This window comes from Halichoerus grypus, chromosome 3, assembly GCF_964656455.1.
Source record: "Halichoerus grypus chromosome 3, mHalGry1.hap1.1, whole genome shotgun sequence".
NCBI classification, from domain to species: Eukaryota; Metazoa; Chordata; class Mammalia; order Carnivora; family Phocidae; genus Halichoerus; species Halichoerus grypus.
The window spans coordinates 108,424,482-108,442,714 of NC_135714.1; the positions used below are offsets into that span (position 1 = coordinate 108,424,482).

The 18,233-nt window shown below is 37.1% G+C and overlaps 1 long non-coding RNA gene across 1 annotated transcript in view; it reads right to left on the minus strand.

The window, feature by feature from the left end:
- Positions 1-7,175: 7,175 nt before the first annotated feature.
- LOC144381269 (uncharacterized) overlaps positions 7,176-18,233 on the minus strand; it is a 272,279-nt gene continuing 261,221 nt past the window's right edge. Inside the window, exons 3-4 of the long non-coding RNA XR_013446165.1 lie at positions 8,833-8,907; positions 7,176-7,583 (exon numbers count right to left, since the gene is read on the minus strand). This is a non-coding gene — a long non-coding RNA (uncharacterized LOC144381269). The remainder of the gene's footprint in view (positions 7,584-8,832; positions 8,908-18,233) is intronic.

Consider the following 18,233-nt stretch of genomic DNA (forward strand, 5'->3'; position numbering starts at 1 on the left):
GTTTGGTTGCAGCAGGATCTCCAGTTGGCTTCTGAGTTCTCCAAGGTAGACTTACCAGTCATTCTAAATTCACTTGTGTTATTTAGACATTCCATATCACAGCCATAATAGAAGGAGACCCTACATTAGTGTCACAGACTCTGCTCATAAACACAAACTATCATATCACATGAACACAAAAACATCTTAGAAGTGGATATCTTCCTAAGATATTAAAAGAGAGATTTCCTTTAAGGTTTTCTCTTGCATTTTTCCAAGACTAACTCCTGTGGCTTGTATCATATGAACAGGAGAAATGGGTGAGTTGACCTAGAAAAATGAAGTTGTCATCTAAATTTTCTAGCATTGCTGTTAGATTACAGTTTAATACTGCGAAATGAAATTGCCTTAAAAAATTTTATATCCTACTTTCTGCTATCCTGTCTCTACAGTATGTAAAGCTCTGCAAATTAACAGACATAATCTCACTTCATCTTTAAATCTAAAACATAAGGAAGCTTAGTTTCCTTAAACGTAATCCCCTCTCACAAATCTCAACACCTTTCAAAAGCAGGGTTGTGAAGGTTTAGCTTCAAACTTCTGAACTGATGTTAATCAGACCTACTCAATCAGAACTGTCAGAATTGAAAAAAAAAATTGCAGATTATGTCCAAATCTTTTACAAAATCATGCATGCTAGCAAACATCACAGAGCTACAAATCTGAGCAAAATAATCAGCACTTGCAGCTTCAAGAGAGCTAGCAATTTCGTCAAAGGCAGTTCATAGATAATGTGATCCAAACAGACACCTACACAGAGTCTATCAATTCTGATATGGGAAGAAGAAGAATCAAGCTGCAATATGACTATTCATTTTCTTCAACAGGGTCTTCAAACACCATCTTCCTCCAATTTTTCAAAGTAGCCCTTATGATTCCAGAAATAATGATTAATAATAAACTAAGTCCTCAGCACCAGGCTCAGCCTTCTCCAGTGATAATCTGCAAGTAATGACCCTCTTACCCACTCATCTTAAAGTTGTGTGTAAAAGTAACAGCCACAACACCCCCTGAAACATTATAAATGTCTAGGATAAAAAGTAGCAGCCTAATATATCTTCTATAATATGAACTAAAGAGAGGGAAAGTGACAAATTACTGGAAAGTCTAAAATATAGGCTACTTGAAAATAAATTATTACTTTTATTCATATAAAACTTACATTTACATTTTCATTTACACTTGTATGTACATGTACACATACCTTATGGGAAAGTACATAATACAGGCAATATGAAAAATCCTTAGCCAATTCCTAGCAACCTTTTTGTCACGATTCTAAATTGCTTAAGAACTGTATCAAATGCCTGATTTAACACTGCAGAACATGCAAAAACCAAAAGCATAATCTGTTTAATAACTGCATAGAGATATTTTACATTACCATAGCTTCTTATTCTCTTTGTTTCCCTTATGTCAACAGAAAGCATGCACTGGGTAAACTAGGGGACTATTTGCAAGGAAAAAATGAAAACATGTTGTTCCTTTAAATAGTTTTAATATTTCTCTCTGCAATTTTGTTTACACTAGTAGTTTGGGAAACCGTTTCTTTAACAGGACTTCCTCCTCCAGAGGAAGACTAGTTCCACTACTGCTCCCTCAAAAATTTCAAATCATCATACAATCTGAACAATTAGTTCTAATTATAGCCTAAGCAAGACAATAATGCTGATTTTCCCTTCATTTTCATCACCTGAGGCATTAAAAGAAAGCACTTGGTTTCCTATCCCCATTTCCTGAAGACGTTCAGTGGCTATGCATTCTAATACCAAGGCCCGAATCAGCGAAAACTGGTTCTTCTCCAGACTCTTCTAGAAAGATGAGCAAAAAGGTGTGGTCCACATCTGCCCACAAGATGGCTTGTTTGGAAAGGGTTAAAGGCAGGCTGTCAGTCTCCTGCCACTGTTCCCAGCATTTGCATCAGTCATGGGAAGTGATGTCACATACCTGCAGTGCACATGCGAACTGTAAACACTTCACCAACGTTGAATTTGAGTCTCCCGTCCAAAATCATGCCCAGCTGCCTCAGGCTGAGTTCCTTGGCTGCCAAATTTGTCAGACTGCATAGTGTTGAGAAAATGGATAGTCTTATGCTAACAACAGTTAAGTAGGTTCAAGTTTTATACTACCAAGCTGTGTATACTTTTGTTTTTTACTGATTACTTCTTGTTGTTTCTACAATCACAGAGGTGGAATTGGAAGAAATATTAAAGATTGTGCAACACAACACCCTCATTTTAAAAATAATTAAATCACACCTCTACTATAGCTGTTACTAATTGTCCCCATATCTTTCTTTCCCATCAGACTCAAGGGCAGGGGCCAAGATTTAAAATACTTTCCATCCCTAAAGCAAATATTGCTAGAGCTTAATACCTAGCAAATGGACAGACGTATGGATGGATAAATGGGTAGCTTCTTTGAAAATCATTTCACAGAGATATCCTAGTTGACTTGAAACAGGAGACTTAGGCAATTCACTCAATTTTTGTAAAACTGAGTTAACTTATCCAGAAAAATGGGAATAATAATAGTATCTTCCTCAAAGAATTGTTGCACAGATTCCTTGAGACAATGCTTTTCAACAGTTCCATACAAAGCCAGGCACATAATAAGGATTCCATAAATAATAGGTTGTTGTTATTTTGATAGTGGTAGTAGTATATCACCCTCCATTTATCATTGTTATTATCACTCACCAACCTCTTGGTTCATCCTATATAGGTATCAAGGTATCAAAAGCTTTACCCCCTCTCTTGTGTTTCCCTCTTTCCTTAGATCCACCATCAGGCCGGGGTGACATCAACATCCATGTGAACACCTCATCATGCCCTATCTTCACACTTCACTTATCTTTTCATCTTCGATGACTTGTATTTTTTTCTTTCAGCTTTATATGTCCCATGAGCATACACAAATATTTTCTCTGGAACCAGTCTATTTGGATACAATGCTAGCTCCATCAGGAGTTATAGCTATGTAATGAGCTATTCACTTTTTTAAGCTCTCTAAAGACTTCAGTTACCTCATTTGCTAAATGGGATAATAAATGTACTTACCTCACAGTGCTTGGTATACAGCAATCCTCAATTTTTCTTACCCAAATTATACCATATCTGAAATATTAAACCCCAACACTAATATATAATGTCTGGATACTTAAGTTATTCCAACTCTTTTACTATTGTAAATAATCCATAGCAGAAATCATAGGCTGAAAATGAGTTAGAAATAAAAAGGAAAAAAAGTAGGAAAATAGAGACGTGCTTAAAGATAACAAACCTTTCAAAATATAATCACTGGGCACCCAAAAAATAACTATGATGGTAATAGTATACATTTATTGATAATATATGTAATAGAGTAATATCTGGCTTGAAGTGTACCAAAATAGGTATATTATGTGAATTATGAGTGCTTACTATGTATAGGTACAATTCTAAGTGCTTTTCATGACGTGTTTTGCACATACAGATGAGAAAGTCAGTAACTCACCCCAGTTAGAAGTCTAGTAATGTTACAGACCTGGGATTCAAACCCACAGACTCAAGGCCATATGTGGTAGAGCTGAGATTTCATCAGTCAGTCTGATACCAGAGCCTGTGCTCTTAATTACTTTGTCTCTCCCTACATTACTAATACCCTAGAACATAGTGACAGTAGCTTATCTTAAAATATATATACAAACATACATTTGTTCAATCAAATTTTCAGATCAAACTATTTCACCCCAAGCAGTTTGCTTTTTTGGCTAAAGTTTATAGCATTTTCAGCCCCAAGAGCAGTCCTTCAGGGCCAGTGTTAATCCTTCACATGTGGGGCCCTGCCAGGTTTTCCTTGGCTTGCACAGATGGAGACCTGGCCTTCAGTCTCAGCAGGTCTTTCCTGCCCTCCAGAATTCTTCACTTCACTGATGGATGAAGATTGTACCCAAACATAACTGAGTGAATACAACAACAACAAGCATTTTTCTGGGTTCCATTCTGCCTCGATTGAGTCAGCTCATTTTCAATACAGAGTTTAGTCTGGTGACAACTATGGAAGAACAAGTTTTCCTGCCCCCATGGGGGTAGAGACCTGGGCTATACAAAGTCCAGCTTGTAGATGATCAACTTCAAAGGCATTCCTTCTAGAGTTTCTAGACAGCCGTGGACCCCAGGTACATCTTTTCTATAGCCATCTGGCACTCATTTTTTAGGTTCACCTCCTGAGTTCTCACCAGGGCCACAAAGTAAAGGAAGTAATAATTCTTCTCTGGCCACCACATTTCTTAAAGTGGAGTCACCTGATATTTCTATACCCGCTCTCAGAACAAAGTAACAGTTTCCTGCACAGGGTTAAAAGTCTACTAGCTGAGGTGTATGTTAGGCTCTGGAGTGAGAGGTCAGGCAGAAATTCAGTAGTGCTATTTGTGGTCTTCTGGTTTCCTGGAGCGGGAATTTCGGACTTGAGGTGAAGGTGAAAAATAACACTCTTAGCCTATAATTCAGCAATCGCCATCAATGATAATCTTATTGAACATATCACCATTCTTTATCAGCTTTTTCTTCTATTTCAGCACAGTGTCTTTATCCAGGGAAGATGACTATTTAAGCAAAACATTTCTTTTTGTTTAAACTGCTTTCTTGGTATTTTGTCCGATAATTATAATTATTGATCATAAAGAAAAAAGATAACTCTCTCTATAACAGAATACTACCATCTACAGATAAAAGAAAAAAAAAGACCAGTTTTAAATTTCTAAATGTGCTGCTGAAAATGGCATCAAAGAGATTTAAAATATCTGCATGAATTACTAAATGAAATTTGTCTTTAGATATGTAAGGATGTGCCCTAACTTCTTCACAAATAAAAAGGATTATCAGCACATAAGCTTCATTAGCAACAAAATGTCATCAGAAACTAAATCGCTTTATCAGTGACACCCACATCTTATACTTCCTCACCTCACTTCATTCTTGTCCTAAATCTCTTACCCCTTGTATACATGTTTCTCCTCTGTGTTTGAGGCAATTTGAGGTGCTTACCTGAAGTAGGACTCCAATGACAATGACAAAAGCAATAAAAGAAGTAAAGAAAACAGAAAGTAATAAGAAGTATACATATTTTCAAGGTAGCATAGACCCAGTAAGTCTAGATATTCATTCTTTCCCACAATAATGTATTGAATTGCTGTCACAGTGTATTTTTTCTTTATTAAAAGATGAATTTTTGTCATTAGCTAGCTCAGTATTTTAGAGCAATTTCTCTTAACCTTTTTGATTTTTGGTTCTCTCAGCTGCAAAATAAGACCACTGCTCTACCTGATCTCAAAAATCACTCAGCTCTCTGAGAGACCTTCAATAAATTTATCTTGATTTCACTTTAGTTCAACTTGATTCAAAATCTTTCTGCATTATTTAAAATTAAGTGGTAAATCAAACTGATCAAAACTTTCATCACATTGTACAAAATAGGAGACCTATAGGATATTAAAACATCAAATTCTTTTTTCAGAAAAATTTTCACTTCATGGAGAATGACTGCTAATAGTTAAAACAACAACAACAACAAAACTGGACTCTGCCAACTCCCATTCTTTCAGTGTTTGAGGAGATACCAAGTTATCACTACCAAATTTGAAACTCAGATCTACCCACCAATATTATAGGCCTGCCCAGAGGCCTTTGAAATACACACACACACACACACACACACACACACACACACACACATTATACAGCCCTGCCCTGTCCCTAAACAAATAGAAACTTTTATTCTATTTTTACTTCTTTTACTTCATCCTGCTTAACAGAGCAAAGCACCAAAAACCATGCATCAACATCGACTCCTGACAATGCTGTTATATGCCAGCCCAAGGCACATATTCAGATAAAGCACATTTCACAAATTCCCTGGGCTAAATGTTCTCCTTTTGGCTCTTCTACCATATTCACTATTCCTAATTCTTCTCGGTCCACAGATCTGCTAGAGTGCAATACAAAACCACAGAAATGTCGAAAACAAGTGTTGGAAATAAGGACTGTAAAGTCCCAACTGCACGTATGAAAGAAAAAACATGTGCATAAAATTGTTTCCAAGGATTTAAAATATATTTATCCTGAATTTATAATATTTGGATTCCAGAAGAATTAAAGACTGAGTTAAAATAATGCATCGACTAGAGAGCAAAAATGTATCATTTTTGGCTCAGTCTGTCATCTGTAGTGAATCAGATTTTATTTTTTTTTTAGTTTAACCCAATTTAAGCACAAAAATGAAATAGCTCAGAAAAGCAGAAGACAGTCAGTCTCCTGCTTAATCTCCTGAATAGTCTCCTGACTCCTTAACTAGTATTAGGACACACAGCCTCCTTTAACTCTACGCAAATGTCCTCAAAATTTTCAAAAAGTTAGTATTTTTACTCAACTTTTACATGCGAAAAGTTGTTTAAGTATCACAATTTCTAAAATAGTATCTTATAAACTGTGTACATTGATAAGAATTCACATTTATATTAATACGCAACCAATAGCCAGGTCCATGTGGTACTCTATATTTTGATTATATTCTAGAGGTGTAAGAGCTAACCTTCACCTATTTAATATTTCATGATCTATGTACTTTTTTACTTTCTCCGCTTCACATCCTCTTTAATTTCATTCAATCTTCACAGCAAAAGAGCAAAGTAAGTATTGTTATTTTCAGTTTATAACTGGAAAATAAAAGCAACTGAGGATAAGGGAGGTTAAGTAACTTACTCAAAGTATCACTACTGCTATGGGGCAGAATTAGTAACCAAATATAAACCAATATGACTACAACAAACAGTAGATAACACTGACAAAACAGTAAGTCACCTAAGAATCCCCACTAAGTAAAAAAGTAAAGCTGACCCAAATTTACCTGAACGCATCCATTTAGAGAGAATGCCCAGTGCCAAGGGTTCTATCATACAATATGTTATTAAATGTCCCCTATGGGGCACCTGGGTGGCTCAGTCGGTTAAGCCGCTGCCTTCGGCTCAGGTCATGATCCCAGGGTCCTGGGATCGAGCCCCACATCGGGCTCCCTGCTCAGCGGGGAGCCTGCTTCTCCCTCTGCCTCTGCCTGCCTCTCTGCCTACTTGTTCTCTCTCTCTCTGTCAAATAAATAAATAAAATCTTTAAAAAAAAAAAAAATGTCCCCTATGAAGTTTCAGACTGAAAAAAAATCTAAGCAAAGAATATAAGCATCAACAACAACCTTGCCTTCCAAAGGAATCTGTGGGGTACAGCAGATGTTAAAACTTTCATCCATAAGCATAACATTGGATGTCTCTCAAAACTTTATTCTCACTATTCAAATTTTTTCCCAAAATCTTAAGTTTCACTCAATCTAAAGTTTGGAGATAAGATGACACACTTTTCAGGATGCCCAGGTGGTTCAGTCGGTTAAGTGTCTACCTTCAGCTCAGGCCATGATCCCAGGGTATTGGGATCGAGTCCCACATCGGGCTCCTTGCTCAGTGGGGAGTCTGCTTCTCCCTCTGCCTGCCAACCCCCCTGCTTGTGCGCATTTTCTCTCTGACAAATAAAAAAAAAAGATGACACACTTTTCTTAACATCCTACCCTTTGTTCTTTCCTCTTTTTTTTCTATCTTTATAATGCCTATTTTTACATTGCTTTATATATAATCAATATTCAGATTTTATAATTCAATATTAAGATTTTATAAAACAGAAAATATTGCTGAGTTTAAAGATTTCATTATATGGTAAGGGCAGGGGAGCAAAACAAAACAAAACAAAAAAAAGACCTTCAAGAATAAGTATATTTACATGATCCTCTGTAAGTAGCAGTATTAACTACTTATTATTGCCTATTATATGCCAGGCACTGTGGCAAGTACTTTATGTTTCTGATCTCATTTTGTTCCAGCTGCAAGCTTTCAAGTTATTATCACAAATAAATTTAAAGAAAAAAGAACAGCTTCAGAAGAGTTAATAACTTGATCAAACTGATACAACTAGCTAGTGACACGACAGGGTCTCTAACTCAAGTCTTTCTGACTTGTAGATTTTATTTTACTCTGCCAAAGTCAGACAGACTTAGGTTCAAATCCCAGTTCTCTTAAAGCAGAGCTCAAATTGGAAAGGCAATAAATTAACTCAAAAAGGTTTGCTGTAGATGAGAATGAGTGCGGCCTGTTCAGAGACACCCTGAAAATTCCTATCTGCTGGAGCAGAGGCTTTTATTGGAAGGCACTTGTCCATCCTAAGGCACAAACAGGTTGAGAGAAGATGGCATCAAATTGGATGAGTCCCAACCTAGGAAAACATATTTCCTTCATTACCCTTCAACATAGCACTTGTATAATTTCTAGAAAGAGACAGTTGTTGCACTCTGTGCAAACTCCACTAGTAAAGAATTTCTGAAAGAACAGGCTACACACATTTCATTCAGAGATTGGGCCTCTTCCTTTAATTCCCTCCAGTGTTTCTCCATCTAGCAGCTGTAGCATCCTCCATAGAGTCACTGAATTGTCAAGAATCAATAAAACTACCACCACCAAGTAAAAATTACTGTTGCCCTTCCCTGAAACCCTGACTAATCAGAACTGTATGTGCAGAGGATCTATGTTTGTCCTAGTGGGTGACCACAGTGACCTTTCACGTCTGCGGATTTGGTAATACATCTTGGGTTGGGCCATACTGGAAAGTATGCTCAATGTCCCCAGCCAAGAACTGATTTATTTGATTCAGAATGTCAATACAGTCTCCTCTTCATTGCATTTTTTTATATTCTCTTCCTAAGGTGTTATTAGTAAGTTACCTGCAATACATATGTACCCATGTGTCTTTTTCCAAAGACGTGACCCAGCTCTTTGGCAGTCTTCTCAAGAGAGGTCTGGAAATAGAATAACAGGGTACTGATGTCAGATTCCATGTTCATTGGCAGGGACAGGTGGAAAAGTTTCCATAACACCTACACAGATGATGATTCAAATCAGTTATTATTCCTTCACTTTCCAAAAGGTAAATGTATTCCATTTTCCACTTTGAATTTACTGGGGGTTTTTTGTTTTGTTTTTTATTTTATATATGAATGGTAGTTTCAGACAGAGATAAATCCTTGTTAGCATAAACCATTGCACTCCGTATTTCTCATTCTCAAATCCAGCCCTATTCATCTTATAACAGTTGTTGCCTTTACTGAGGAAAGTGCCATTGGATCTACCTAGACCTCCCTGCCCATATGGCAACTTACGCCTAAGCTGACTTAAACAATTACTTAAAATAAGTTACCTTTATTTTTTAGGGATACGACTGTTCCTCTTACCAAAAATATGAATCTCAGCTTTATCCCTGCATCAGGATAAATCCATAAATGGAAGAAAATATTGATGTCATTATGAAAAAAGAAGAGGGACAAAATAGACTTCCTCATCTAGCCTAGCACAATACAGGCATATTTCAGAGCTACCCTTTCAGGTTTGTGTGAGTAAAACTTTATATGTCAATTTCATACGGCTACAAAAGATAAAGCCAAAGACGACTGTAAAGAATCAATTGGCCTGGGGCCCCTGGTGGCTCAGTCATTAAGTGTCTGCCTTCGGCTCAGGTCATGATCCCAGGGTTCTGGGATCGAGCCCCATATCAGGCTCCCTGCTCAGCGGGAAGCCTGCTTCTTCCTCTCCCACTCCCCCTGCTTGCGTTCCTTCTCTCGCTGTGTCTTTCTCTGTCAAATAAATAAATAAAATATTAAAAAAAAAAGAATCAATTGGCCTAAGGTTGAAAAAAGGATCCCAAATAGCTCCAATTTATACTTGGGTGCCGCAGAGCTTGCGTATTCATTTTCTTACTTAAAATGGAAGAGGAAAATGGATAGAATTTAGTTACATAAGAATATTATGAGAATAAATGCTCAAGGAATATTCCACAGCATGACTTGGAAGAGGTACCCAGAGCATTAATGCAAAGTTAAAATGGCAAAGATGACTGGCTGATTACCCTAAGTCTGTATTATGTTTCCACGTCCTGTCACACCCTGTCAGTGGGTTTGATAATTACCCTAAAATCAGGGCCCAAAAGCTGCCTGAACTATGGCACAACCTACTGTAATTTTGTGACTTAAGGAAGAAATATATCCTAATCAAAACAAAACAGACAAGCAAAAAACAGCTACCCCAACAGATTTCAAAAGATATCTTGCCCATCTTAGAATTGTTCACCAGAATTTGGAAAAAGGATTATCTATACAAAAGTGTGAACAAGAATAGAATAAATAAGACTTATGCTCGTCTCTCATGAAAAACCTCAGCTTCTGAAACAGCAGCAGCTATTCTATTTACAAGTAAGTGTGCATAATCAAGACACTAATACCACAGCTATTTGAGAGCATTTGGCAAAAGCTATTTGCTAACACTGGAATTCTCCCTAAGTCGAGAAGAGTTCTTCCAAATCAAAGATCTTAGCCTATGTCTATGAATAGGCTTCAGGGCACAGCGTAAAACTGTATGATAAATTGTGTAAGCATATGGATTTTATGTATTTTCTTATGGAGAGAGTATGTAGATTTTATTAGATTTGCAAAGGGGCTTGTGAATTTTTTTAAAAAGGTAAGAACAACTATTTTTGGTCCTGAACAAATAAAACCATATTACTTGTTCTATTTTTTTCTGTTTTAAGGGTCTCCCTTTAATAAGTCTAAGAAGGCTACATGAGATACATAAGACATTTGAATATTACCACTTACTCAGTCACTAATGACCAATGACTTTCTCTTTAACTTATAAATGATCCTCAATATAGTACATTTCATAATATCCCATCCCATACTTGGTCAGTGTTGGTTTTCACTATCCGTATATCTTATAATGATTACATCTCAATATTTCATTAGGATGGGTCACTCCACACCCTAGAATTCTCATTCATTTAGCATACTACATACCTACTACAAAATGCTTTTCTAAAAAAATTAAGTTCTTCCCTGTCTTACTGTCTCTATCTTCTTTTAAGACACAGGACAATCTCAAAAAACTCAAACAACTTCTCATTGATATTTCTGGTGGAAAATGAGCATCAAGATGGAAAATCCAGTTTTAATACTACTAATAATAGCTTGTCTTTACAGAACAGCTTTTTTCCAAATTGTTTCACATGCTCCCTCTTTTATTATTTCTTTTACCATCAGCATAAAGCATAATGTTTAAGATCTCAGGTTTTGGAGTTAATTGGTTTTGAATCCCAAATTTCCCCACTAATTAGCTGTGTGACCTCAGAAATTTTTCTTAACCTCTGTTAGCCTTAGTGTTTTCATCTGAAAACTGAGCCTAACAATATAGTACCTAGGGGCACCTGGGTGGCTCAGTTGGTTAAGCATCTGCCTTCAGTTCAGGTCATGATCCCAGTGTCCTGGGATCGAGCCCCACATCAGGCTCGCTGCTCATCAGAGATCCTACTTTTCCCTCTCCTCCCCGCTTGTGCTCTCTCTCGCTATCTCTGTCTCTCTCTCTGTCTAATAAATAAATAAAATCTTAAAAAATATATAATACCTACATCATAAGTTGTTGGGAAGATTAAATAAGAAAATGGGTATAAGCAAAGAGTCTGGTACATAGAAATGTTTAGTGTTAGCCAAGAGCTATTTTTTAAGATTAATACATCATGTGTATCCTAACTGAAGAAATGTTTGTTTAATATGCAGTATGACAGTCTCATCAAGAAAGTCAAGCCCAAGAGACCAAATTAAAAAAAAAAAAAAAAAAAAAAAAGGTTAGTGTAACTATAAGCCCAAATGAGTAAGCAACAGATAGCAGTCCTGGCAGTGCAGTGGGTTAGATAGCAAACTACAGACCGAGCTCCAAGACAGGAAATGTGCAGAGTTTCACCTCAGAGAGCGACAGCTTCAAGCAGTGGGGACCTAGCTTCATTAACCAGAGCTCAGGTTTAGCATCCATTCTGACCACTCTCAGGGAAATTTGTGGAATTTCAAGCAACTATTGTATTGTAGGGCTTTGTTTAGGGAAACAAAGCATAGCATCTTTGTGTCTACATTGTGTCTACCTAAAAGAAGGGCTTGATGCTACATGGCTAGTAAGCAGACTCCTGAGAATCTCCTTGGCAAGGGCCACAATTGGCACAGAAATTGGAGATGAGGTTGGACCTGCAGGTAAGGTATGAAGTACTCACAACTGCCAGAGATAGACGCCAAGTAGATCATTATTCCATAAACACTTACAATTGGATCCCCACTGCCAAAAAGTAACAATAAAAAAAAAAAAAAACACCATTCAAAATACTAGTCAATAGGATCCAACAGTACATTAAAAGGATTATTCACCATGACCAAGTGGGATTTATCCCTGGGCTGCAAGGTTGGTTCAACATCCGCAAATCAATCAATGTGATACAATACATTAATAAAAGAAAGAACAAGAACCATATGATCCTCTCAATAGATGCAGAAAAAGCATTTGACAAAGCACAGCATCCTTTCTTGATCAAACCTCTTCAGAGTATAGGGATAGAGGGTACATACCTCAATATCATAAAAGCCATTTATGAAAAACCCACAGCGAATATCATTCTCAATGGGGAAAAACTGAGAGCTTTCTCCCTAAGGTCAGGAACACGGCAGGGATGTCCACTATCACCACTGCTATTCAACATAGTACTAGAAGTCCTAGCCACAGCAATCAGACAACAAAAAGAAATAAAAGGCATCCGAAATGGCAAAGAAGAAGTCAAACTCTCACTCTTTGCAGATGATATGATACTTTATGTGGAAAACCCAAAAGACTCCACCCCAAAACTGCTAGAACTCATACAAGAATTTAGTAAAGTGGCAGGATATAAAATCAATGCACAGAAATCAGTGGCATTCCTATACACCAACAAGACAGGAGAAAGAGAAATTAAGGAGTTGATCCCATTTACAATTGCACCCAAAACCATAAGATACCTAGGAATAAATCTAACCAAAGAGGCAAAGGATCTGGACTCAGAAAACTATAAAATACTCATGAAAGAAATTGAGGAAGACACAAAGAAATGGAAAAACGTTCCATGCTCATGGACTGGAAGAACAAATATTGTGAAGATGTCAATGCTACCTAGAGCAATCTACACATTCAATGCAATCCCTATCAAAATACCATCCACTTTTTTCAAAGAAATGGAACAAATAATCCTAAAATGTGTATGGAACCAGAAAAGACCCCGCATAGCCAGAAGAATGTTGAAAAAGAAAAGCAAAGCTGGAGGCATCACAATTCCGGACCTCAAGCTCTATTACAAAGCTGTAATCATCAAGACAGTATGGTACTGGCACAAAAACAGATACATAGATCAGTGGAACAGAATAGAGAGCCCAGAAATGGACCCTCAACTCTATGGTCAACTAATCTTCGACAGAGCAGGAAAGAATGTCCAATGGAAAAAAGACAGTCTCTTCAACAAATGGTGGGAAAATTGGACAGCCACATGCAGAAAAATGAAACTGGACCATTTCCTTACACCACACACAAAAATAGACTCAAAATGGCTGAAAGACCTCAATGTGAGACAGGAGTCCATCAAAATCCTAAAGGAGAACACAGGAAGCAACCTCTTCGACCTCAGCCACAACAAATTCTTCCTAGACACATCACCAAAAGCAAGGGAAGCAAGGGCAAAAATGAACTATTGGGACTTCATCAAGATAAAAAGCTTTTGCACAGCAAAAGAAACAGTCAACAAAACCAAAAGACAACCGACAGAATGGGAGAAGATATTTGCAAATGACATATCAGATAAAGGGCTAGTATCCAAAATCTATAAGGCACTTATCAAAATCAAAACCCAAAGAACAAATGATCCAATCAAGAAATGGGCAGAAGACATGAACAGACATTTTTCCAAAGAAGACATCCAAATGGCCAACACACACATGAAAAAGTGCTCAACATCACTTGGCATCAGGGAAATCTGAATCAAAACCTCAATGAGATACCACCTCACACTAGTCAGAATGGCTAAAATTAACAAGTCAGGAAAAGACAGATGTTGGCAGGGATGCGGAGAAAGGGGAACCCTCCTACACTGTTGGTGGGAATGCAAGCTGGTACAGCCACTCTGGAAAACAGTATGGAGGTTCCTCAAAAAGTTGAAAATGGAGTTACCCTACAACCCAGCAATTGCACTACTGGGTATTTACCCCAAAGATACAAATGTAGGGATCCGAAGGGGTATGTGCACCCCGATGTTTATAGCAGCAATGTCCACAATTGCCAAACTGTGGAAAGAGCCAAGATGTCCATCGACAATGAATGGATAAAGAAGATGTGCTATACACACACACACACACACACACACACACACACACACACACACACAATGGAATATTATGCAGCCATCAAAAGGAATGAAATCTTGCCATTTGCAACAATGTGGATGGAACTTGAGGGTATTATGCTGAGCGAAATAAGTCAATCAGAGAAAGACATGTATCATATGACCTCACTGATATGAGGAATTCTTAATCTCAGGAAACAAACTGAGGGTTGCTGGAGTGGTGGGAGGGATGGGGTGGCTGGGTGATAGACATTGGGCAGGGTATGTGCTATGGTGAGCGCTGTGAATTGTGTAAGACTGATGAATCACAGACCTGTACCTCTGAAACAAATAATACATTATATGTTAAAAAAAAAAAAAAAAGAAGAAGAAAAAGAAGAATATAGCAGGAAGTGAAAAATGAAGGGGAGGAAATCGGAGGGGGAGATGAACCATGAGAGACAATGGACTCTGAGAAACAAACTGAGGGTTCTAGAGGGGGAAGGGGGGTGGGGGGAATGGGTTGGCCTGGTGATGGGTATTAAAGAGGGCATGTACTGCATGGAAAAAAAATACACCATTGACTGAGGGATTTTTACTAGTCTCCCATCTCAAAATAGTATCACTACCCTACCTGATCTCCATTATAGAATATACATTTTAGAGTTGATTCTTGCTCTCTGTCTGCCCCTCTGGGCTTTATGCTTTTGGACTGTTGCTTGCTAATCTAGATCAACTGACTTGGAAGTTGAATCATGCTTCATCTCTGCACCAATCCCTCAGAGACTGCCCTCTTACTTTTTGGCTTTGACTCTCAGGACCTCAATTTGGCTGGAGGTCCAGATTCTAACTCATCTGGGAAGAAAGGTAAAAAGGTATTAAGGAAAGGGCATTGGATGTGGAGGCAAAAAACTGGACTTGAATCCAAGCTGTGCCATTAATGAGCAGTGTAGCTTTGGATGATAAAAACTAATATCAGCTGAGCTCTTAATAATTAAATAATATTTAATTCTGACAAAACCCCGAATTAAATTATATTATTATCTCCACTTTACAGTTAAAGAGACTGAGGCACAGAGAAGTTAAATATGTTCCCCAAGGTAACAAGGCTAGGAGGTTAACAGAATTACTCCATCTCAGGCAGTTCTGACTCGTAGCCAATATGCTGCATTGTTTCACCATCACTTAACTCCCTTTGCAGATAGAAACACTTCTAAGCCAACCTTCATGAGGTGAGGGATTGATTATAAGCATAAAACACCGCAAAGGAAAAGCAAAAATATGATACAGACTCTGTGTGTTATGCAAATATAAAGCATTCCTCTTTATTACTGTGTTCTCTGTATCAGTTTTAACTTTTTCAGTATTTTTGTTACCCCAAAATCATAGCTCCCATTCTTTTTCTACTTTTAAAGAAATATATTCTTTGCAATTAAAATTTACCATTTTTGGGATGCCTCAGATGGCTCAATCGGTTAGGTGTCTGCCTTCAGCTCAGGTCATGATCTCAGGGTTCTGAGATCAAGTCCCACATCAGGCTCCCTGCTCAGCGGGGAGCCTGCTTCTCCCTGCCTGCCGCTCCCCCTGCTTGTGTGTGAGCTCTCTCGCTCACACACATATAAATAAATAAATAAATAAATAAATAAATAAATAAATAAATAATATCTTTTTTAAAAAATTACCTATTTTCCTCCCAAGCCACTGGCTGTGTCTAATTCTCCCTACACTTTCTGCTAAAGATTCCTAACTATATGGTCATTTGAAAGAGCAATTTGTTATAATGGAATAACCCATACAACATCTCTGATTTGTCCTATCCTTTAATTTTTCCAGATTCCTAAAGCTTTCTTTTGATGTATTAAGCCTTATGTTAATAACTGTTCTTATCATATAAGCTTCGACCTCCTTTGGCATTTCTCCAGCTATACATCCCTGCTTTCCAGCACTAGGTCTTCAGACTGCAACCTTCACTACTTTATCTTCCTCATTCCATTCTTCCCACTGGTTGATTTTTTTCTGTTTTTGAAACTTTTCATCCAGTGAATAATTTCCTTCCCAGTAGTTTTTAAAAGTAGAACAGAATTGAAAATTACTAGTGTAGAGAGTTTCCCTAAAGGCGCTATTCCTGTTGAGATGAGTACTATGCAATTTGATGGTTCTCAAAATTACAAATTAGCTAGTGGTGACTAATGGGCCCCAAAATGCAGTGACTGTACTCCTGGGAAGAGAAATATTAGAGAAGACAGGTCCAAACAGTTTACAGGGGAAATGGGGTGTTCAGGGGCATAAACTGGGCTAACAGTAATAAATTACACCACTGTCAGAAGCAGCCAAAAAAATGCCCAAAGAAAGAACACTTAGTCTGCTGGTTAGGCTCATACATAACCTAAGTAAATCAATAAGAACTGGCACTAGGTCAATCTTCTTAACCTTCTCCTCCTAAAGAGTACACCAAATACTTTTACTACCCTAACCTCTACTTTATGTTTTTACTATCATTATGTTCTTCTTTTTCTGATATATTTAGGAACTTTTTTGTTGACAATTGCTATAGGTTTATCTGGAACTTTTTTTTTATTTATTTATTTTAAACACTAACTCCTTTTCTCCCATTATTAGCATATGAAAATATCTGAACTAAATTCCACCTGCATTAAGACCATTCTTTTAAACCTGCTTTATACTTCCTTTCATTTAAATTTTTCCTTTTCTGACACAGAACTTCAGAGTATTCACAGAATGACAGGATGATATCAGTTCTGTCATTTTAATTTTTCCTCTCCCCTCCCCATGAGCATAGGAATGTTGTTACAGTGATTTGTTGGGGTCCTTTTAAAAATTAAATAAACTTCTTTATTAAAATATAACTAACATAGCACTACAAGTGTGCAAAAATCCTAAGTATAAATATGACAGAATTATCACAATGTTATTACTTCCAGCCCACTACCCACTGGGTCAAGAAACAAAATTTCCCAGCACCCTGGAAGTTCCACCTCTTCCCAACTACCACGCTGCCATTCTCTTCAAGGAAATCCGTCCTGACTTCTAATATTATAAATTAATAGTGCCTGCTATTAAACTTTATGTGGATTCTTTTATATAGTCTTTTAAGAATTGCTTCTTTCATCCACATTATGTTTTTGAGCTTTATCCACGTTGATACCTATAGCAGTAATTAATCACTTTTAATGTTATATGTTAATCGACTGCATGAACATACTGCCATTTATTTATCCATTCTGGACATTTGAGTTATTCCCAAGGTTTGCTATCATGAATATTTGCTATGGAAAATCTTAACTTGTCTTTTGATGTACATATGTCCACAATTCCATTAAATATATACCTAGCAGAGGAATTGCTAGGTTATAGGAATGTGTCTTAAATTTTAATAGATACTTCCAAACAGTTTCCCCAAAAATGACACCAATGGCAATGAAAGTTCCAGTTGCTCTACAATCTCACCAACACTAAGTGTTGTCAGTTTTATGGATGTTTATTTCTTTGTTATTTGCCATTCTGCTAGGTGTTAGAGGTATCTCATTAAGATTTGAATTTGCATTTCCCTGTTTACTAAAAGAGTTGAACATCTTTTCATATGTTCTTTGACCAATTGGATATCTTCTTTGTGAAGTCCTTGTTCATTATCGTACCCATTTTTCTACTCCATTGTCTGATTTTCTTTGTGATTCATGAGAGTTCTTTATATATTCTTTGTCAGCAAATATCTATCCCTTTTTCAGTTATATGTATAATGACCTTTGTCAAACATATTTCAAATATCTTCTCCCACTCTGAGCTTGCCTTTTCACTTCTTACTGGTATCTTTTAATGAACAGATGTTCTTAATTTAATGTAGCCCAATTTACCAATCTTTTCCTTATGATTAGAGCTTTTGTTTCCTATTTAAGAAAT